Below are 24,265 nucleotides of genomic sequence, written 5' to 3' on the forward strand. Positions count from 1 at the left end.
CATTGGCGCCCCCTTGGAGGAACACGTGATCAGCCTTCAGGGTGAAGGGGGAAAATGCAACTTTCCGACCCCACTGGACAATTTTGCAAGTATCGTATTCAGAAATCTCTAGATTGTGGTAATCTTTTGAATTAAAACCTTCTTCAAGAACCCAGCTCAGAAAACTCGTAACCACCTGTCCCCCGACCTAGGCTGAAGTTGTCATCAATCTTGTCTTTTCCTGCTGGTCTTCAGAATGCAGGATCTGCTTAGCGTGGTTTTCCAGTCAGGCTGGTGACCGGACTGCGGCTCTGAATAATGGAGGCCCTGCGCCCAGACGCAGATGCTCGTATCCTCACACGTTGTCTGAATTATATTCTTCTAAGGGGATCGGATAAGCAGACTTGACTTCTAATAAATGGTCTCGCTGGCTGGAATCGAAAAGAAAAAGGGAGGGGGGAAAAACAGGAAACAAGCCAAGTCAACTGTCCATTAGCCCCTAAATTCCTGATGTTCGGAGCTGAGATCTTCCATCCTTTTCTTAAAGGAAAAAGAATATTATATAAAACTTCCCCGACACCTAGAGGGGCTCCTCAGGAAAACAACGGCCAGGAACATGGAAGAGAGTCCAGGATGTGCCCCCAGCCCCTGAAAGACAACATATTCATTATTTTCATTATTTTTCTCTAATGAAATACTTCTTTTCCTGTCACTCTCTGTCCTAATTAATGACACCACCAGCCATCCAGATGATCGAGCCAAAAAAGCAGGCCCCATCTTGGGCCTTTTGTTCACTTCCCAAAGCTAGACATCCTTTCAATTTCACCTCCTAAAATTTTCTGTCATCTCTCCCTATCATCACCCTCTAATTTGGGCCATGCTTATTCTCACCAAAATATTTGTATAGTTTCTGCCAAGTATCGGCGTGGCTGGATCCCTCATTTCATCCAGCTCTCTGCTCCATTTCCATCTGCTCGGAGAGCCCCTCTCCGGGTCGCTGGTCCACTGTGGCTCCCCATCACTCTGTGTCCTTACTCACTTCAGTTTCTTAACAGATCCTGTCCACAGCTCTCATCACACCACACATACATACGTATCTATCATGTAGTTACATGTCATGCATTTCTAGATCATATATTTAGTTGCATATATATCACGTATTTATTGGCTTTCCCTTCCAGAAAATAATCTTGTTTTGTTCGTTGCTGTATCCGAGGACCTGGAATGATGCCCAGCATACAAAAGGAACTCTATCAATATTTGCTTAATGAATGAACGAACCAGTCTCCCTCCCTCCCCTCTCACATATCCTCCAGTCCATCATTCTCTGTCTCGGTGAGACTAACTTTCTTTAACACAGATTTGACCGAATCATTTGACTGCTGCAAAAGCTTCCATGCCATCACGTCACATGAGGTGCTACCATGGCAACTGCAGCGTGCACATCCTGGCCCCATCACCTCCACAGCCGCATCCCCCATGCCCACCTCCAACTGCCCAGGACTTACCCACCCAACATACCAGCCCTGTGCAATGACCGTGGGTTCCCCAAACATGCCATGCTCTACCTGCCCTCATACCTTCATGGGGGATATTTTCTCAGCCTGCAGTGGCCCTTTTCCCTTTGACTGCTGGGCAAACCCTCAAAAGCCATCTGTTATCCACCTAACACCTGTCCTCATCCCCTACCCAACGCTTTTACTACGGAACCTTGCAGAATGGAGAGTAGGCACTTGTGTCCTAGTCTGTATGCTTCCCTGGTCTAGGAGCAAAGACCATGTCATAATCATATTTCAGTCGTAGACACTCAATTTTTCTAGCAGTGGAAAACTCTTCTTTCATGTTTGCATCTCTTATGAAAGAAAACAAAGCTTGTGAAAGAGACGAAGAAAGCCCTCTAAATCTCTCAACTCTGCTTTTTTCTTTCCCTCCCCTGAGAGCACTTACTTATTCAGAAAAAATATATAGATACAGACACCACAAAGAGGAAACAGAAGGCAAATTAAGAGAGTAGTGAGAGATGAAATTTTCAGCCGAGTGAGGAAAAAAAAAATAATAACTGGCTTTTGCTTTTTCATCTCATTGATTACATAACTGAAGCCTGAACTCAGATGACAGAGAACTTGGCAGCCCCACTGCACCCACCATGAAGAGCTGCCGAGCAGGTCCAGTGAATGAAAAGGGCGAGAAGCCAAAATGGACTGGAAATCACTCTGGGTTTCGACTTTGATTTCTCTGGAGTGACGGAAAGACTAAGCTGGGAGATTAGGACGCCTCCGATCCAGGCCGGGCTCTGTCACCCCTGCCACCCAACCGATGCCGGCAAACCCATTCTAAGCCCTAATTCAACTCGCTCCCTCCCGCCAGGCTCCTCTCCTCCCCTGTTCCAAACTTTCCTGTTACATGACTCCATCTGTCCCCAGACCAGTTTCCTTTTCTTCGCTCTGTTTTCTTTGATGAGCTCAGGCCGGGTGCAGGGAGAGAGCTGGGGACACTGTTCATGAATGTGCAGGGACACGAGCCACTAGTCTTGTGGCCGCTGTCACCACCCAAAGAATGTATAGAGGAAAACAACACATGTGAAATCAAACCCAAAAATATATTTCACTTCTGTGAAAGGGAAAGTGGATAAAAGACTTAAAGGAGAGAAGAGCCTGGACTGGAATGTCCAGTGGCCGTGGGCTGTTCACGGAAGGAGGAGAAACTCGGGGACCATCATCAGCAGGAGGCGCTGGGTGGGAGGGGATGCTTGGAGCTGAGAACACCCCCCCTCAGAAAAGAGGGACCCTGGGAGGGTGATCACGCCAATTTGACTCTAGCATATTCACTGCTCCACACATTGGAGCAAGGAACTCTTTCTGCTCTATCTTAGAAACTTGAGTGTAAAAATCTCTGGTTTGATCCCCCCCTGTTGCCAGGTCTCCTAGAAAAGTCTGGAAATGTGCCAGGAGACATCCCTAAGATTCCAGAAAATATTTCAGCAGAACTTAGCTTCATGCCCAGCCTAGCCCAGGAGGGACACACATCCATTCTTTCATTAAAAAGAAATGCGGTGACTGTTAGAGGCTTGGAGATATGGACACACACACGCACACACGCAGCAAAATTCTTACCCTCTAGGAAATTATTTTCATTTAGGGCGGGGGAAGGGAATAACAAAATTAAAAAACAAAGAAATAGTTCAAATATATGACATCAGATGGTGAGGGCTAAGGGGGGAAAGACAATTAAGGGAGTGTATATGATGTGCTGGGAAATTGCTTGATTGGGGTCCAAGAGGGCTGCCCTGGGAAGATGACGTGTAAGGGGCCACAGGAGGGAGGGTGCAAGTCTGTAAAGCAGAGATTTAGGGTTATAGCAAAGCTTCCTGGGCGTCTCATGTTCTGCCCTATCCTGAGGCATGAGGAATAAAAAAAAAAAAGGGAGGAGAAGAATCGGAAACCGCATCACCCACTGCACTCGTTGCCATCTGGTGGGCCCTGGAAATCATCAGTGCGTTCGGTTCCTGTGTTTACACAGCCGGCAGGACACACACTGTTCACTCAGGGCTCCCCAGAGCTGTCGGAATGGTCCCCGCTTCCCCGGATTCCTGAGGCCTCCACATCCGGGCGCTGGAGCTCCACCCCTCCCAGGGCTTCAAGAATCCCCTTGGGTTGTCCGGAGACAGGGGCTTCCAGGAACGTCGCAGACAAGGCTCAGATCTTTATCTAGACCAAGTCCTGGGCCTGCAGGTCAAGTTGGGAAGGAGAACTTGGCTCCACCAAGAAGGGAAACGATGCTGGGCTGAGGGCTGTGAACGAATGACTCGTGTGACGCCTTCCAGCAGTGCCCGACCCTCGGGAGAGCGCCCTGGACGTCGGCCCCTCTAAGTAGCAGTCACTGCTGGAACTCTGTTCCAGGTGCGGAAGTCTACACCTCCACACCAAGGATGCTACATGCAGGGTTTCTTTTCTTTTCTCATGACCTTCTATTTTTTGACCAGTTTTGGAGCAAAGACACTGACGTTTAGAATGCTTCAATACCGCTCACGTGTTGGCCCCGTGAATAAGTGGTGGCCGGAACTGGAACCCAATTCTCTCCAGTCCTAAAACGGGCTCTCAATCTCCGTGTTCTAGAGAATAAAATTGAGGAAACACCTCCTGGTCTTGTGACAAGCCTGAGCCCTGTCTCTTCCCAGTCCAGAACAATGAAAAATTAGGTAAGGGCCCTATTCATGTGTCTCAACGACTTCACGTGCTTCTTTACCAAGAGGCTGAATCTACATTTCTTTCAAGTGCTAAGAACAGCGTTTGGAATGCCGGGAAGAACAAGCAGGTGGCTCAGCGAGTTTACACAGCATGGGGTCTGTCATGGGAGGGGCCCAGTCAGCCCTCGGTGCTGCAAGCCCCACGGAGTCTGTGAGCCCTGATGGGTGCCGTGTCTCTGATGGAATGACTTGCTTTTCCTTTCAGTGGCACTGAAAGCCACCATAAGGAAGGCTCAAAGGATCTGTGGCTTCTGTATAGAAGTAAGAAAAAGAAGCCGACGGGGTGCGAGGTCCCGTCGGAAGTCCCCCACCCAGTTAGCGCCGGAGGCCAGGGAGAACCCAGCCGACTCCGGGCATCACAGGCCACCCGGCTGAGCGCACAGCCTTCTAACCTGCGGGCTGGAGTCATCCGGGCAGCACATAAGATCCGTACTTGGAAGCAGAAAAAATGTTCCAGCTCACCCTAACCCTTTCCCACCACCTGTGCCCCCAAACCCCCAGACTCAGAGCCGCATCCATGTCCGAGACCCATCCAAATAGACTTTTGAGGCTGGGCTGGGCCCACTCGCCCACACAAGGGGACAAAAGCAAACACTTTCCTCCCAGGGACTGGCACAAGGCGGTGGGTGGACCAGCCCCGGCCAAGTCAAGCAGGGACAGGGCACCGAAGGCATTATTGACACACTGGGTGTGTGCATGGGCCTGGAGAGACGGAGAGAAGCTCCAGAGAGCGTGCAGGAGAGAAAAGAACTTCCAGACTGTCTCCTCCAGCCTCAGCTCCCCGCCGCCGAGGACCCCAGGTGTTTCTCCTCCCCCCTCCCCTGCTTTCCTGCCTTCGCACACCGAGCTGGGCCTTCCTTCAGGCTGGCTGTTTAACGAGGCAGGTTGAGAATGTTCAGCCTCTAACTCGTGTGTTCTAATCCTATTAAATATGCACCGGCTTCCAAACTCAGTGTTTTAAAACCTTGTCTCCCCGCCCCCACCCTCTCCCCCGACTTCGCCTTAACTTAGTCCGACTTGCTCCCTTCCAGCTTGAAAAGCCATTGCTCAGTTGTTGGCAGGGGTCCCACCGGCGTTTTTGCAAGGATTTGGGCTGTGATTCAGCTACCTGCAGCTGTTCCCCAGTTACCACCCACGTAAAGGAATTTCTGATATTAAAACGGGTGACAAACTTCCTCCCCCTCCCCCAACACATTAGTTTGATTGACATCCACAGTCTAAGTGGCCAAGTTCACCCTCACTTGGTTTCCCATGTTCCCTTGATGATACATTTAATTCCGCCCAGCCCACCCCCGCAACCCCAAGGCTTTCTACACACATCCCCTCTCCCTGAAGGACACCTGTGGATAAAGACCATTGAAATAAATACCACTGGGGGATATTTAGAGAGCAATCTGCTACATCTCTCGAGAACCAAGTTTTGTTCTCTCTTTTAGTTATCATCAGATGAAATCCTCTTCCCACTGTTGCAATAAATCTTCCTAATTTCTCCCCCAAGGCAGAATGTCATCAGTGGGAGTCGGGAGAGACGCAGGGCAAAGAGACGGCTGAAGCTGAAGATCCAAGTTCATATGGTGGCTGGTGGCCACCGACTTCTCTCCGACGGTACAGAGATAAAGGGGGCGGGGGGGTTCCTTTTGACCAGATGGTGTTGCCTCCAACAGGGCACAATGAGAGGGTGTCCAAAAAGCTGGGCACTGGCCTGAGCTTCCCAGCTGCAATGACTTTCCTCTGTATGTGTGTTGGTTTGGGAGGGACACGGGGACATGGGAACAGTGAGGATAGTCCTAAAGTCAACGCCCCATTCTCTTTCTGGCAGAGTCCCATCTCACCTTGGGCTCGTCAAAGGAGAGGAAGATGGAGGCCAACAGAGCATCAGCATTGAGCCTTCTAGGTACCAATCATGAGAGCAGACACTCGAAAGGGGGCTTTCGAGCACCGATAACACGGGAGCCCCTGGAAGGATGCCGAGAACCTGGGCTTTCTCTGAGTTTCTCCATTCTGCTTGGCAGACACTGTGCCGGGGAGCAACAGAAAGGTCCCACCAGTCTCATCTACCCCGAGGCCGTGTCCCCTTGCTGCTGGGCAGTAGCCAGTAATATGATCCTTCAAGGCTGCGCCAACCACCCCCCCCATTGGGAATTCAGCCAATCTTGGGGCTCTTCGGGGAAGAAAAATTCCTTTCCCTGACCTCTGCAGGTGATCGGATTGAGGTCCCTGCAGCTTGAAATTTGATTTGATCTTTGATCTCTGCTTGCACAGCTGCGATGGTTATTGTGCACCATAAAGGGTCCCAGCGCCTTTCTCACTCACCTGCCCTCCAGAGCGAGCGCTTGGGGCCAGGTATTCCTGGGCTGGGGCAGAATATTACTTCTCTGTTATTCTCATACTGCACTGCCCCCTAGTTCAGACTTGCTTTCTTCATTCCCCTCATTCCCGGGACTTAACCCCAAATTCCAAGACCATGGACATTTTCAAGTCCTTCTAAATGAGAGCATGTGGTTTCAGGGGAAAAAAAATAACTGTGTGTTAAGAGCCAAATATTTAAACAAGGTCAGAGTCCCCGAAGAGCATGGCAAGTGTCTAAACAAGTTCTTTGAGAAGAATGGTCCTCAAAGTGGGTTTTCCTGGATTTAGTCTACTTCTCCGTCCTGGTAGGGTCACCCCGTGTGAAGAGGCGTAGCTAAGGTTGCAAGTTTAACAGAGTTCATCAAACCTATTTCCTTTTTTTAATTAGTGGTAAATAGCAGGTGATGTTAATTGGAAGTTTACTGCATTTTGGACATTATACTAATTGCTTTACCTGCATGGATACTTCTAAGCCTTGAAAGCTCTGTGAAGAATATTCCATTATTCTCTCATTTTACAGACGTGGAAACTGAAACTTGGAGGGGGTTCAGTAGCTGGTTTAAGATTATTATAAGCAGTGAGCAGAGCTGAGATTCCCTCATGGGCCTGTCTGATCTTGAACCCAATTTCTGAATGCAACTCATCAACTGTCCATCTTAGGAAATTACGTGATCGAGAGAACCTTGATGTTTTGTCTGCACTGGGCACGACCCAAGAGAACCAATTCAAGATTTATTTTGTGGCTGCCTTGATTTTAATCTGAAAACAGGCCCAGAATACCACATTTTCATCCCTTATCTTTTAAAATTAAAATTGAAATGGTATTCGACGGCTTCCAAGAATGATAAAAGATTAAGGGGGCGTCTTTTTAAGGAAACATCCAAATGGATATAATGTGGACACTTCCATCCCAATATTTAATTCCTGGGTACCCTTGTGGATGCTACCTTTGGGACTAGAATTAATAAGCATATTCCTCTAGCTAGCCTTTCTTCCTCCACACTATTAAGTGCCCAACGTTAAAGCACTGCAGTTGCTTTAAGGCCATGATTATTTTTCATTACTTCAAGGAAAGGAATGATCATGTGTCTCCTCACCACCCACCTCCATCGCACTTCCTCTGTGATGGTTTTACTCCCCACCTCTCCATTTAGCTGCTTTGTTCTTTCATATCGTCTTCGTCCTGTACTACGTGGAAGAAGCACAAAGAGAAACCCATTGCGCTGGGGCCCTTTGCCTACGGCGTGAGCCCTGAGAGATCGGATCACCTTCCCATTTACAAGCTGTCTCCCAGCATCTCACGCTAGCCATCTTCCTTCTCTGTATTTATTTTTTATTTTTTTGGGGGGTGGAGGTTTGTGTTACGTTTTCCCCACTTCTGATCTATAACTTCAGTAGGTTTTGTCCTGCTAAAATACATTTGCACACATACTCTTGGCTACCTTTTACAACCGAATCGTGACGAAGAACTGAGTCACAAAACCTCAGCTTACACAAGAAACTACATCCTTCCAAAGAAGGTGACAGCGGCCTTTCCACTCAACAGTGTTTTCTTAACTTTTTTTTTTTTTGTATCAGCTTACAGGAAGTTCGAACAGTGCTGGGAACATCGATAAAGTTGGTCCCTGGGCTCGATCATTGTTAATATTTTTGCCATATTTGCTTTGTCTCTATATGTGTGTGTGTGTGTGTGTGTGTGTGTGTGTGTGTGTTTGTTTGATTTTTGGTTTTTATGTTGTTGCTGGACCCTTTGAGGGTAAGGTGCAGATTTCAGGACACTTCACCTCTCAAAAGCCTAGAATGCTTGCATCCCCTTACGTCACCACGTACCTCGGATGCACCCGAGAAACACTCCCAGCTGTTGCCCATCTTTATCTGCTCCCCAGCCCAAACAAAAATTCCCCAGCTGTCTTACAAACCTGTTTTAGAGCTGTTTGTTTTCATTTTTGTTTTGTTTCTGTTTTTTATGCTGAATTAGAAGTAAAATGACCACCATCCTGGCTCGCCTGCATGTGTCCCTGTCTTAGCACTGGCCAACCTCCTCCCAGACTCCATCCCAGGCAAAGGGGATGATCGGTCCCCCTCACTGGGCACCAGTCAGATTTCCTGCGTTGCCCTGGATTGTTGTATCTATTTCGTACTTGGTCTCTTTTCATCACATGGGTAACCAGCTTGGACTCGGAAAATCCACGGTTTTAAATCAGATATCTAAAGAAATCTCCTGACACCCAGGGTGACTTGTTTGGGGTGGTGGTGGTTTGTCCGCGGAGAACCGGCAGAGACATCCGGTAGATCCAGTCTTATAAATGAAAGCCTCCACAAACGAAAACTGTTGAGTGTCACCCCCCAAATGGGATTTTTCTTTTCCTTTGCTTTGTTGTCTGGGGTCTGATTTGTTATTCTGCTGTGGAAGCGTTCACAGGTGAGTTGATGAATCGTGGGCACAGGCAATACCAGCAGGTAAGTGACCAGTTCAGACGCTGGACCTTGTCGTCGGCCACGAACATCGAGGCGCCTGGGCACTCCGGAAACTCTTCCTCGTGAGACTGTGTCAGACAATCAAAGGGTGGATATTGGAGAGTCTGCCCTGCTCTTCCATCACACCTGTTGACAGTACATTCAGAATGATCCTGTCTGCAAAGCTCTCCATGAGGAAATGTTGTGGGAACCAAGATGACCCCCAGGTCCAAGGTCCAGCTCCACGTGCAGAACGACCTTGGTCAGGGCATCTCTCTTCCCCAGGGCTCTGTTTCCTCATCTGCAAAGCCAGGAGCTGCTGTGGCCACTTCCTCCTTGGCTGGCCTCATTTCAGGCCCTCCCAGGAATGAACATCTGGGGCTCCCAGCACTCCCTCCGATGATAATTAGAATTTCCTCACTTTGTCTCCAGGAGGTCGCCCCTTTGATGCAAATCTGATAAATGGGTAGAAGGTCGGGTTCCTGGCACAGAGCAGGCTTCAGGGGTCTGCTGTGGCCTCTTCCTGCCCCCAGAAGAGTACAAATGATACACCTGGTCCTCAAGAACAGCTCTACCTCATCCACTCTGTTAGCTCCTTTGTCCCCCCATGCATTGGGAAGACCTCACTTCACTTCTTTCAAGTATCTTGATAAATGGTGAGAAATGTATTGGAGTGAGAGTTATAATACTGGATTTAAATTAATCTGCGTGCTCTGAGCTCTTAATCTGTCTATTAGCTGCCTTCTCAGCATCTCCAACTGGATGTCCAAGCGGCATTTCAACCTCCATTATGTCTTCAACGCAACTCTTAATGCCCTTCAAACCATTCCTCCTCCAACTTTCCCCAAAGCATAAAGTGCGTCGCTGTTCACTCAGTTGCTGAAGATGAAAGCCTAGAAGTCTTGATGTCTCTATTTCTGCCACACCCCGAATCCAGTCCATTCACTAGTCAGGTGAGCTTGACCATCAAAATACGGCTGAGATGCTCCCTTCCCAGCAGCTCCACTGCTGTCCCTCTCAGCTAAGCTACTGACAGCATCCTCTGCGTTTCCAGCTTCCACTTTGCCCTCTTACTATAAGCCCTGCTCAGCCACCACTGGATCATCCTTTTAAAACCAAAAATCAGGTCAGACCTCACCCCTATTCAAAATGTGCCGAGGGTTTCCCACATTTATGAAGAGTTCTCGACACTTGACCTTGGCCCTTCCTCTGCTCACCTCGGCCATCCCTCTTCATGCCATTTGCTCCCTTCCTGACTGCAGCCAGCTACAAAAAGCATCTTGCTGTCCTGCAGACACCCCAGGTCCATTAGACCCTTTACCCCTGCTCTTCTAGTCACCCGGGCTGTGCTTCTCATAAAAGCCACCTTTGCCAGCTACCTGCCTCCCCACGCCCACTATCACTGCCCCACTTACCTCTCTCTGCCCTTCTACCCCACATCCATGTTGCATGTCCTTGCTTAGTGTCTATACTCTGCGCCCCGTGAGAACAGGTGCTTGGCTTGCTTTGTTCAACTATGAATCCCCAGTGCCGAGAACATTTCTTGTGCCAAGTAGGCACTCGGTAGATCTTTACTGAATTCATTAATTAATAAAACATCATTATTCCAATTAAGGCAAACAAGGATGCCGGGAATAAGCAAGAATGCCTTCTGTACCTCGCCATTTTTGTAACTGCTTTTAATTCACTTAAAAATAAGACTAAACTGCCACGAAGTCTTCCCAAACTGGTCCCCAGCGCATTTCTGACATAATAAAACATCACTCTGTACGTTTTCCCTCTGGCCCTTATTACAATCCATAATTATCTTGTTATTTTTTTCATTACTGCCCTTTTTTTGGCCTCATCCATTTTATGTTGTAGAAGAGTGGGAACCTTCCTACACTTGCTCCAGGCTGTATCCCCAGGGCTGAGCTACCGGTCTGGCCCATAGTAGGTGCCCAGCACACGTGTGTGGAATAGATAATTAAATAAGAAACTAACCAGGGCTAGAAATCTCATTAAAAGAGATCGGGAACCGTCGAAGAGCATTGAGTAGATTTTTTTTTCTTCTTCTTTACTACACCCACTAAAAGCCGGACACAGCGCTTTTGCACTTAGTAGGAGTCCAGTCAACATATTTATGGAGTCGAATTTCACTGAACGAGCAAAGTTTCCGAGGCTCCATGTCCTAATTAGAAAAACTCTCCTGGAGAGGATAAAGGCTTGGAGGAGGAGGTTGTCAGGAGACTCAGGTTCCCAGCTTCGCAGAATAGAGACAAAGGGTTCAATGGCTCATTTGCATGCGTTTTGCATAAATATGCAAGCCGGGTTGCTGTGCTGGTGTCTGTAAGTATGTCAAATGGCAGCTGACTGTGTTTTCAAATAGGATATTCAAGATCTCACAAACAGGCGGAAGATTCCCACCCCAGAAAGAAGGTTCTTCATCTGTCCTGGTTATGATGAGACACCCCGAATTCGGTTGAGCACAAGTCGCTCGCCTGGGCCCTGCCAGTGCCCTGACCACTGCCAGCCACTTCCCCACGCTCACCCCCCACAGGGATCTTGGCGAGCCTGTCTAAGGTGTGGTCACTTCCAACAAGGCCCCGTTGACAGGGCTTAAAACAGACCTCCCTGTTCACACACTCCTGTGGGTGGAAAGAGCCAAGTTAGGACAGCCACTACGGACTGGCTAAGGCTACCAGTGTGGAGGAGAAATTTCTAACAGAAAACAGCACTTTAAAAAAAATAAATAAATCATCTTTTCTGAGGCCAACACAGGGTGCTGGGAAGGCTCAGGGAGACCATGGGACTTTTTTTCTTCCCAGTTAATCTAGTTGCCCTGATTTGCATGGGATTTGCATAAACAGCATGTTGCATTCAAGCTGCCCTCACTTCAAGGGCCAAGATTACGGCTGAGGATTTGTCCCACCCATAGTAGTTTTGTTCAACTTCCACTGTGGAGAAGCTCAGGGACACCTAAAATAGCTCTTTATCTACTGACCGAGGTGAAAAGGATACATACAAATGCTGATGGAGAAACGGACAGGGGAACTGGGGCAGGCGGGAGTGCAGGGCATACTCGGCCCTGTCTCCTAGGAGGGGAGGTTGAACAATAAGAATTTTGAAGTCTCTTCCAGTTCGGGGATTCTGTAACTCCCTGCAGAGTGCCAAGCATTGAAGGGCTGGCCTCGCTCAAACCATGGGACGTACTGTGGCCAGATCTAGGTTGAGCTAATATTTGTGGAACACTTTTCTGTGACAGCCACTGTCACATGGGATATGGGAGGAGATGTGACTAGATTGGTCAAGGGAAGGGATGGGCAAGAAGGAATATGGAATCCTTCCATTGGCCCCACTACCATTGCCCTGCTAGTCATTAATTTGTGATGAGCCCTTTAAAAGCCTTTCACTTACAAACCTCTCTCAACTTCCAGCCATGAAGTCATACCTTGTCCTTAAGAAACAAGAACACAGAAACACTTGTTGGCACCAGCCAATAATTACTTTCCAACTCCCAGTGTCAGGCTTGACTCGGAGCATTTCCAAATGGGTCTTCCCACCCACAGTTGGTTCTCCCAGTGCCAATGGGGTCTTTGAAATCTCCCCCCCCCTTTTTTTTTGGTTTGCAGGAAGATGCCTTGGCCCAAGCTCTCTTGAATCCACACCCAGAGAGTCCAACCTTAGCTTTTGCATTGTGCCAAGGAGGATCCTGGAGTGTACTGGTCTACCCCAGGTAACATGAACAAAGGTAATAACCTTCCAAGGGCAGTTCAGGCAAATGTGCAGGACACTCATGAAGAGGGATAAGGGGAGCAATGTCCAAGGTCCCTGTGTTTTCTCCCCAGCTTCCTCCATATGTGCATAGAATACTAGTTACTAATTACTATTTGTGCAGTTGAGCATCTGATACACGCTGCTTCCAGGAAAGCCCTGCCCTGAGAAGGGGAGGGAGGAGGGCCGTGAAAGGGAAAGGACTGGGGCCCTAAGACCTTCCCGGCTTGGCTTCATCTAAGCACCACTCACTTCGTCTTTATAAAACCATGTAGGTCATCTCTCTGCTTCTGAGCATAATGGCAAATGGGAAGGAAACTGGACTGGACTGAAACGAACAAGCAAACACAGAACACTGGGGTCTAGTCTTAACCCTAAGTCTTGAAAGTTATGGAACTTGCTCAAGTCATTTTGATTCGCTAGGGTTATTGCTTGCCCTTCTTCTTTATAAAATGGAGATATTAAAAGCCTGCCCAAGGTAGTTGAGAATCACAAAGAAAATTACACAGGTGCCGATTGGGACAGGCAGGTGTCAGGTACTGTTGGTCCCCTGGCCTCACCCATGCCCCGAAAAACAGACTTCTCTAAAATTTTTTCCAACCTGTCCACAAATACAGAAGGTATTCTGATCATGCTGAAATTGATTTCCCTTACACATTTTATGATCAATTTCATTTTCTTCTTTTATTTCCTTTCCCCCCCCCCCTTTCCTGGAGGACATTGGAAGAAAGGAACTGGCGATTCCTGGAGTCTTTCTACCCACGTGCAGCTTTTTTTTTTTTTTTTTTACAGCTGGTAGGGTATATACATGCCTGGCCCACGTGAGGCAGTGGTATCAGTAACTCATTAAGACCTTATGACTTAAGAAAACCCTGTGTGATTTGGTGACTCTAAAATAAAGAAGACTTTCTCAAAAGAAGTAGGGTTTCTGGTTTTCTACGGTCTTACGATGCCCCCGGGAACTAAACCTACCCTTTAAAGATACGGAACAGAATGTCTTGTTCCCGTTTTTGATGCTATTGTCCTATCAAGCTTAGATGCCTGTGGATTACTTGACACAACTTTAAACAGTTTCTTATAACTTTAATCATCCTGCTTCACTTCTTTCTCTCTCTCTCTCTCTTTTTTTCAAGTAGCCAGGAGGCTCAAAAGGTTAATCTTGAGAAAAATTTCCCAATGCCCTTAGGCGAGTTTCCCATTTAAAACCCAGGTTTTCCTCTGAAACCTCTGAATTTCCATGGCAGGTGAGCAATATGTCATAGGCCCCCTTCAGCGTGTACCTGAGACCAATGTGCCCCAGCTATTTATTTACAGATAAAATGATTTCCACCAAGTGATGCTGCCAAAGTCCAGGAATTTGGGATCTGGGGAGGGAAAAAAAAAACCCATATTGTTGCAATCCCCTCCTCCCCCTTGGTCATTAATTGCATCCTGCCGGGAGCCCTCCCTGCACGCTGGGTGAGCATGTGTCAAACACATTTCTCTCTTCCCAGCACTTGCTAAGGTTGTATTAGTCTCTTAGTTTTGAAACCCCCTCTTTGAGACGCAGAGAAAGTCAGACCAGAGGAAAGGGGAGGAGACGATGGCGGCCGTGCAGCAGGCTGGGGTCAGGCTCTGGGCTGGAGCTTGCGAGTCTCTCTTCCTCCCTGGACGAAGCAGTGAGGGGCGGTCAGCTCTTCTGCGGGGACCAGCTGGTGGCTGGGCGGGCAGAAGGGACCCGCTGTGGTGACCGGAAGTTAAGAGGCTACAGACTCAGTTGGGGATCTCCTTAAATGACTGAGCAGCTGATCTTTCTCTCTTGGCTCTGTTCCGAGGCCCCCAAACCACACTGGCAGCCAAACACGGCTGCTTCCCCTCCCAGCTGTTTCGAATTCTTCTGAGAGAGCAGAGTAAGTAGAAAAATCCTTCCTGGATATTTATTTCCCGCAGGGGGGCCACAAGGTACATCACCAAGGAACCAGGAAGAGTCTACTACCTTTTATCGAGGGAAGGAGGGAGCCACAATCTGGGGCTTCCTCAGCCGGCTCTGCTCATACGTAAGATTCTCGCGTGTCAGCGTTGCTCCCCACGCAGAAACATGAGACCCGAGTCAGCCTCAGCATTTCCCCACAAAGAGGCACGAGGTTGGCTTCTGCCACCTGGCTTAGCCCTCTCCTCCCTTTGGCCTCAGTGGTTTGGAAAGAAATCAAACTATTTTTGGAGATCAAAGTTGGCTCTAAGAGATGCCATTTCTCCAAGATACAGAAGAATCATCTACATTTTCCCAGGATCTGGAGGGGGAGCTATCAAGCTTTCATCTGGTTTCGCCACAGTCTCACCCCTTTGTAGTGTAAGACGCAATATCTTCAACCTTCCATGGGTCTCGGGTCTGCGTGGTCCTTGGGATAAATAGTGAAAGTTGCTGGGAAGTGGTTATCACCCGCTGGTACAGCATAACAGCATAACAGCATGCCAGTCTTGGTTCAAATTTTCTCTCTTACTTCTACTGGCTGCATGATCTATCTCGTCTGAACATCTTGAAGTTTTAGCATAATCATCTCTAAAGTTATTTTTAAATGTATTTTTAAAAGACTGGATGAGATTATGTCTGTAAAGATTGTGTAGGTAAAGGATATAAAGGGCACGTGGCACTCAAGACATCTTCCTTATTTTACTGTTGCAGACAAAGTTAAAAACGGCAAGAGGGACATGCAGAAGCTCACGCTGGCTCGGCCACATTTACCAGTGCCATCTCCTGGCGATGTTGCTCCTAGTGCCGCATTCAAGGTCATCTCTGGGCTGAGAGCACTCACGTGTCCATTAGGCACAGACTCTTCACCATCTCATGAAAATTCAACTCAAATGGAGACAGGTGGGGAAAAAAAAAAAGGCGAAGGCTGGCCCTCCTTAGAGCCTTGCTGGACTTCCATGGGCACATCGCCCAGCTGCTCTTCCCTCCATGCTCGGCCCTGAGCATCTTGTATGTCCCCGCGGGCCAGAGTCTTGAACCCAAGTCACAGCTGGCTCCCTGAGGCAGCCTGAGGCCTGACACCACCTGCAAAGAAAACTTCTCTGTCTGTAGAAAATGCACAGGGCCCCCTCTGCCCCAGTCCCTGCCACTCCTCCAACATCGTCCTACTACTGTTTCCGTGTGGCGCATCTGGCCAAAGCAAACAGCTCTTCGGAGCCAGCGCTCCAGCAAGCAGCTGCAGTGCAAAGTTGGCAGGAGGTTTCAGGAAGCCCCGGCCTTCCCCCGCCTGCTCACCCTGCGAGCTCTCCTGGAAGGCACAAGAGATGAGGCCTAACCTTTTCATTAGCCCTCGTGCGGAGCCCGACCTCATTCTCTAGGGGAACTGGACCCCCTTCCACTCCCCTGCCGTTACCCGCATCCACTTTCCACGAGTTGGGTGCCCAAAGCCTGGGACTAACGTCTGTCCTCTTTGAGAGAAGGGAGCATGTGCTGTGAGCGCAGGGTGATAGGAGCCAAAGGAATAATTATGAGTCTCAAGTGAAAGGTTTTCTATTATTCCGTATCAGGGTTCCATCTGAGCTTAAGGTTTAGGGGATGGGTGAGGGTCTCACATCTAGGGGTAATGAGAGGAGGAAAAACTGAAAGAATAAAGAGAGGAAAAGAAAGAGAATGGGAGAGAAAAAAGAAAGATTTTATATAGGTTACATCATGTGGAAAACATTTTATGTCTTTTTCCCTTTCAACTCTATAAGGCCATAGGTATTGGACACCCCTGTTTTATGTGTAAGGCACTGAGGCCCTGAAGACAAGTTTCTTGCTCAAGATCACTCAGTGGGTAATAAAAGGCAGAACCTGAGTCTTCCGGCTGCAAGGCCAGAAACTTTCCATCAAGTTGCTGCTGCTGCCAGCAGTAGCTTTGGGATTGCCTCTGTAATTTACTTATTCAGTCCCATCATTTTGGCTAAGGCTTTTGGAAGTCCTTAACTTTGGTGTTCCTGGCAGCTACTTGGTGGTGGCAGTGGTGGTAGTTATGGTAAAGGTGATGATGGTGGATGGTAGCGATGGTAATGGTGGTGGTGATGGTGTGGATGATGGTGGTGGGGACGGTGGTGGTAGTGACGGCAGTGATAATGGTAATGGTGGTGGTTGTGAGGATGATGATGATGGTGGTGGTGGTGGTGGTGACAGTAACGGTAGTAATGATGGCAGTGATGTGGCAGCGATGGTGGTGATGGCGGTCATGGTAGTGGTGGTTGTGGTGACGATGGTGCTCGTGGTGGTCGGGCAATGATGATGGTGGTGGTGATGGTTACGTGTTCTTACTGTTACTAGGGGCAATGGTGGGAATAACACAAGACATAAATGAGCCAGCTAATCATCTTTCTCTCTCTCTAAAATCATCCTCCCCTGCATCCCACACTCCACCTTCTCATCCTTCGATTTTGTAAAAAAAAATTCAGAGTTCTGAAGCTTTGTTTGTCGGTAGCAGCATCTGTAAGATGATACGAGAGCCTTATATTTGTTTATTTATGGAAGGATGTAAGGGAAATAGCTTCCCTTACTTAAACAAAACACAGAGTCCGCAGGGCTTTAAAACTGGAAGCCAGCTCTCCAGGTGGGGAGGGAGCACTGACCGACCGAGCAGAGCTGCCATCTCTCCCCAGCTTCCTCTTTGCCTTGCCCTTCTCCACCTCTGCCTCTCACGTCTGCAACGGGGAGACTGGGATTTAAATGAGAAAGAGGCAGAGACAGAGCTAGAGAGGCAGAGCCACTGAGAAAAGAAATCCAGAAGAAAACAAAACACAGGCTGGGTTTAGCCAACAGCCAGATTACAAAGCTTGCTTTTCTGAACCTTCACCACTAAGTCAACCCCAGGCTCCCTGACTCCGTCTCAGTCCACACGTTGTCTCACAGGCTCAAGGTACTTAGGACACTTTAGGAGACATCTTCCAGGACCCACACTTCCCGGAGCTCCTGACTTCGCTCCGTGGAGAAGGGGTCAGGGCACCTCCTGTTAAGTGTTCCTCTAGTCACCCTGTGCTGTCAGGGCCCAGGCGAAGGTTCCCACTTCGGCCGCTCCCTGGGGGGGATCCTTCTCAGCCCCACTGACCTGACGTCCAGCAGCACCATGGCAACACCGAAACAAATGGACGCGGCCTTTGGTGACTGGCCTGGCTCTGAGGGTCCATCTAACAGTCCAACAACCTCATACGCACAAGCCACTTTCTGATGAATTTCACCCGTAAAGCGACAGAGCAGCGGCCACCACGGGGGCTCACAGCTGTCCCAGGGCTGAAAATCTAGGTGCGCGGAACCTCCTTCAGCCATCTCCCTGGTTCCCTGCTGAAGGCGACGTTGAAAAACAAAAAATTCAAGGAACAGGCAACTTGAAACTCAAAGGAGAGTAATTCAGACTTCCCTGGGGCTGCAAACCGAGTTACTTTAATGACAACCGAACTTCCTTTTGAAGCATAAAACGTAAGGTAAATAGACAACCGGTGCACTTTGCACCGGCTGCCGACTGCCAGTTCCCACTCCGAGGCGGGCAGCCGGCTCTCCACACCCGGTGCTCCCAGAGCGGGTGTGCCGGCCTGAGGGTGTCGCAGGACCCCCTAGCTTCCCCTTTCCTGGCCCTCACACGATGGCTCCCTCCGGGAAGCTTCTAGAAACATTTTGATAAGGGACCCAGAATGAGAAGATGGAAGATCCGTATGGGAAGTGCACCTGCACATTTTTTTCCCCTTGGCTGTTCGAGTAACAGCTTTCGGTCCGCTCGGACAGCAGGTCCTGCTCACTTTGCCAGACTCCGACCCTATTCCCATCCCAGGGGTGGGGCGGGCTGAGAGTTTCTTTCAAGGCTGTACTGAAAATTCCAGCCTCCCTCACGATGCTAACCCTCCCACCCCCGGGATCACCACGGCAGGCGGCCAGTACCTCTTCGTCCCTCTCAGGACGGCTCCCGAGGCCAGCCTCTCCCCCGCGTACGTGGGGCGGCCTTGAAGCATTTTGAGACACACGTCAGGTACAAGACCTTCTCCCCCCTCTCCTATCTCCCCAGTGTGCTACGTGGGGATGGCAACTGTTTCCTTTGAGCAGAACATCTCTGACAAGACTCCCCGATTCTCCCCCGGGTTATCACCCCCTGCCGCATGATGAGTCCTAATCTTTCCTCCAGAAGTAAGACTGTTGCCAGAGCCTCGTCCCTCAGCCGCTGGCTTACCAGAGTCTCTCCTTGAGAGTGACAGTGGGGTTTGGAGGGGACTCTGCAGCCTGGTACTCGGAGGGTTAAGTTAGCCTGACTGCGGAGGACGGACGGATGAGGAACAATGGAATTCCCTGGATCCCAGATGGAGACTGCTGAACAACTCCCTTCAGCAAGTCAGCTTGTTTGGTTATCTTGGAGTGCGTACCGGGGCGAACTCATCCTGGCCGGTCCTTCCGGACGTAGCCTTACTCAAAATCGAGCCTTATACAGGAGTCTTACTCCCCGGGGGCTGCCTCCTCCCAGGCTGATAAAGAGTTTCATCATGGATGATTCAAGGGGTTGAGATGCAAGCTCTGGTGATAGCTAACGAGGCCTCCAGCCCCCAGCTGACCTCACTTTCTGGTTGTTGACAGGTTCGGTCAGGCTGGCCAAACAGCATCCCCGTGACGCCAAGACAAATGAGCTCCAGCTCTCGGACCCCTGGTGCCTCCAAGTCCTTCTGGATCGCGGTCCACTTCTAAGCCTCCCCAGGGTCATTCCCAGGCAGCCGCTGCTTCTACAGGCAAATGAGCAGACCAGCTGAGATGGAGGACACTGAGTCTGTCCTCCACGTCTGCATCGCTGGCTACCCAAGATGAGCTCGGCCTGGGTCCTCTTGGGCCCTCCTGACTTCTTCCCAGACTCTCTCCTTCCCACTCAAACAATTCAGGACCTGAGTAGGTGGTTTTCAGTCTTGAGTCACTTTACAAAGCATGCGGTAGGCCCGATCCTCTTATGCTGAGAGGAGACTTTAAATCAGGCAGGAACACACACACACACAAACACACACCACAGCAGCTGCCCAGCCTGCTCTCCAGCTGGGGCTGTGAGGGGAATTGGAAGCCTCCACATCGTCCACACAGCCCGCGGCGTTGAGGATCCCCCAGCTCCTGTGGTCCAAGGACAGAACTGCATGAGGTCAGAGAGATAGCAAGGCAGCTCTGAAGTCTCCGTGTGGGTGAGCAGACAGACTGGTCCAGGACGTAACGTTCCCCCTGCGCCTCCTAGAGTTAAGTATCACTTTGGAAACATCGGAAGGGCCGGGCAGTGCTGGGAAAGTTTGGGAGGACTCATACCCCCACTTCGCCCGCACAACCAGTTCTTGGGGACCAGGGCTCGGTCTGACGTGCAGCTTTGGCCGTGTCCCCATGGGGCTCTCGGCTGAAACTAAAAAGGCTCCAATTCTCGTGTGCAGGTTGGTCCACGGAGTAAGACCCAAGGGCCTCCGTAATAATAAATCACAATCCCTGACCGCCGTGTGACGCTTTGCTGTTCAGTGAAGGCTTTTCCCGTATTTTGTCTGATCCTCATGCTACATCTGTGACTTAAACATTATTACTCCTCTCTCTTTTAGAAAGGAGGAAACTTGGCTTAGTAAGAGCAGAATGAGGACACAAACCTTGGACCTCTGACCCCAGGTCCTTTGCTTCGCCTTTGCAGGAGGCAGTTCATTAGGACTTGGGAGATGGATAATACTTTACCACAACATGGGGGAGGTGAAGACTTAATGGCACAATGATGAGATTAACAAAGGTAAGGTGACAAAAGCATGGAGGACATTTTTCTTTTAAGAATTTTTTAGCATATGATAAGTTCAACTATTCATTACTTTATGTAGTTAGTCTGTGGTTATTGTAGAAAAATTTTAAATACTGATAAGAAAAAGAACAAAAAAAAAACCCCATTAATTACAACTCCAGCCCCTGCCTGTGTGTACATACACACATATGTACGTCTGTGTCCCTGAAGAGTTCTTCTCTCTCTTTATGCGTATAACTATATATAAAGGTCACATATGAATATATATTAATTGTACATTAATATATATCCTTGCATAACTTCTCTTTTACTTAGAAACATAGAAAAAGGCTGGAACTATCTTTCCATGTCAGGGTATAGGTTTATATTTTTCTTTAATGATTGTCTAGTGTTCCATTATATTGATATTATTGGACACTGAAACTGGTTTCATTTTTTTATAATTGCAAATTAGGCTGTAATGAAGCTTCTTATGCACCTATCCTTTTGCTGCTGTCTGATTATTTCCTTAAGATAAATTCCTGGAAGTGAAATAACTTGGTCAAAACACACCAAGGTTTTCAACATATTTTGGCAAAGGGTGTGCTTTTTTTTTTTCATAGTCGCTGCAGCCGTATCTAGGAGTCAGAAGGTTTAGTCAGAGGACATGTGAGGAACAGGGTGGCTGGAGGGTCAGCGTGCAAGGCCTGTTTAAGGGGACTTTGCAGGACATGAAGTAAAGACGGGACTTTGATTTAGGGATGAGAGAGGTACGAAAGTTTTTGAGCAAAGATTGACTTGGTCAGAAGTGGCAAAGGCAGAAGGAAGGACAAGTTGGAAGGGGGAGAAGCTGGGAAGGGACAGAGCCCTGATCTAGGGGAGGGAAAAACGGAACACTGAGAGCACGGAGACTCGGGGGGAGAAAGACGCGGGGAGGAGAGAGCGAGAAGGAGGAGATGGAGGATGAGAAGGAGGAGGGAGAGGAGGAAGGACAGAAGGAGGCAGAGGAGGAGGAGGAAAATAACTGAGAGTCATGCCATCTCCGACGGGATAATTAAAGATGATGCAAAGCTTCTGAGTCTGAGCAACTGGGCAAATCGGGGTGCTAACACCACCAGTGGAAACGGAGAGAAATTTCAAGGGAAAGTGGGACGTGCGTTGAGCAGTTTGAGTGTACCATCCAGGCAGCGCTGGCCCTCGGGCAGGCTGCCGAGTTGGGACAGCGATCTGCTCTCAAGGCAGATCCACATTTGCGGCTGCAGGAGAGGGTGACATGGCGAGGAGCGAAGAGCAGCATGAGAGGAGGGCCGAGCACAGGTCCTTGGAGAATACCGACTTTTACACAGTGGGAGGAGACAAAAGAGCCACGAAAGCTCTTCAGGAAGAGTCGACAGAGAGGAAGGCAGAGAACAGGGAGCACCGGGTGTGATGGGAGCCGAAGGAGCGAAGCCTGGAAGAGGGGCGACAGCGTATCGTAAAGGATGCAGAGAACCACACAGTAAAACTACGGAGAAGGAGCCGTTCGCTCCGACCACACTGGCGAGCTCCTCGTGGAATGACAGCGAGGACGTCATCCCACTTGCCGTGAGCCTGGGTGGAACTTGGCCTGAGCCTTCGCTGAGGGCAGAGACGGGAGCAGAGCAGAACAGAAGGAGTGTATTGGGCCCAGGACAGTGGCAAGAAGGGGCTTCGCAGGCCCGGGCCAGCCAGGAGTGTTTCCAACCAGCTGGCCTGGCTTGAACCTTTTAAGCCTGATCGGGGGCCTGGGGTGGGGTCAGTATTTGTGAATTATCTGAAGAAACGCAGAGCATGCAGAGAGGGCCCCAAATGAAACTAGATGCACGACGCAGGCTCTGTTGAAAGCAGTGGCACAATGCTACCTAATTAATATTTTTTTAAAGTCAAATTCCAACCTAGACTGAGAAAGATAAGGTCTTACTCTCTGTGATGCGGAGGTGGCCAAATTTCCCTCTTCCTAATTCAACAACAACAACAAAAATGTAAAGCTCTTTGGGCTGGCACACATGCCACCCTCCCCCGTAAAACATAAAATCTGAGCTACAGAAAAGTTACTCTCCCAGAGGAGGTAAGCATTTGGTTATAGCCGCCACGCCATGGCTCTCTCTGAAGGCAGTTCCTGCGCTTGCATCCCGCTGCCATGAGTACCAGAGGGCAGGAGCAACGCTTCGGCTGAATCCCCCTGCTCTGTTTTGCCTCCTCCAGGACTCAATTGAGAGCACACACTAGGCAGAACAAAACAGTGGCAATTGATGACAAATGGACCGAGATGCCCCCACATCCCCCTCCCCACTCTCCGTTACCGTGGTGACACCAGCCAGCCGAAGCCAAGAGATCAGGAAATACCATAAAGGACAGTCCGGTGAACATAGGTGTTTAGGGAATCCGTATGAACCAACAAGATCCTTCAATCTGTTGGGGGTCAGAGAGGGATAGGCTGTGAGATGGCAGACTGGGGGCCAAAGTACAAATGGACGGGCTATGTCCTTGGGGTTAGAAGCTTCTTTTCTCTCCACTGGGAGTTGCACCATTCTGATACATGTTGATACCACGTATCAATGCTTTGTTTTCTTTTCAGTGCTCATTTCTTCTTTCCTCTTCTACGTCCCCTGCAAATCTGGATAACTTCTAAGATGGGCAGCTGGCTAAATGCTCAAGAAGCCGTGGAATGAGGCAGAATGTTTGAAAGGAAGATCACTGGAACCTCCTTCAGTCACTTTGGAAAGTAGACGCCAAGGATCAAATCCCGTCAAAGGACTCTTCCCCACTCTTTCAGGTTGGGACAAACAGTAAAGAGATCCTCAAATTCTACAACAGAACGGCATCTCTTTAACAGGGTAGAGACACCAAATTTTGAGAAAGAAAAGGAGAAGAGGAGACTTAACTTATATGGTGGTTTATTCTTCACTATTAGTTTTTTGGGTAACAGGAAGCCAACCATCAAATATTAACAGCTCAGTAGGTCTGGTGGACATAATTTCCACCAAAGAAATGTCATCAAACATAAACATGAGAGGAAAGAAACTTCTCAGTTACTCCTACTTTTTTTTTGCAAAAAAAATGTAAATAACATGTTCCTACTTAGGTGCTTTGAAACTCAGTCATTTGAATCATTCAGATTCTAGGTACTCATCAGGAATCTGCAACAAGCCATTCTCCACACTCACCCCACAGCTGCTGGAGAACAGACTCAGCATACTGCTCTATGCTTCCAGGTCATTGCTTTGTCATTGCAGTCGCCGTAAAGGTCAAGATCAGGATTTCTGCAGTCACCTGCCAAAACCTATCAGGTTTCATTGCTTGTAGAGAGCACTCAGAACATGCTGGTTTATTGAATATTGAAAAATGTTTTTTAAAGTCTTACTGTAGAAGAAATTATAGTTAAATCCTCAACAACTCTTCTTTCCTCCATAGTTTAGCAGTCATGGAATTTAAGTGGAGACTGACCCCACCCAGATGCAAAATTGGACCAATCAGAGACTAGATTCTGGTCCTCCTGCCACAATGACTGGTTCAGGTAAATGCAATCTGAGCAACACATGGTATTTTCCCATCTGAGACCTAAGGGCAAGTTTGCTAGGACTTCTGAAAAGTCTTTTTAACTTTGTCAGAAAGACGACCAGGACCCACCTCCTCCCTCCTGGACAGCATGGTTTGAAGATAACGCTCCTAGAGATTTGGACATCTGGTCATCCTGAAGGAAACTGGCCTGGAGATAAAGGTGGCACCAATGATAACAAAGCAAAGAGTC

This window comes from Vicugna pacos, chromosome 16 (assembly GCF_048564905.1).
Source record: "Vicugna pacos chromosome 16, VicPac4, whole genome shotgun sequence".
NCBI lineage: Eukaryota > Metazoa > Chordata > Mammalia > Artiodactyla > Camelidae > Vicugna > Vicugna pacos.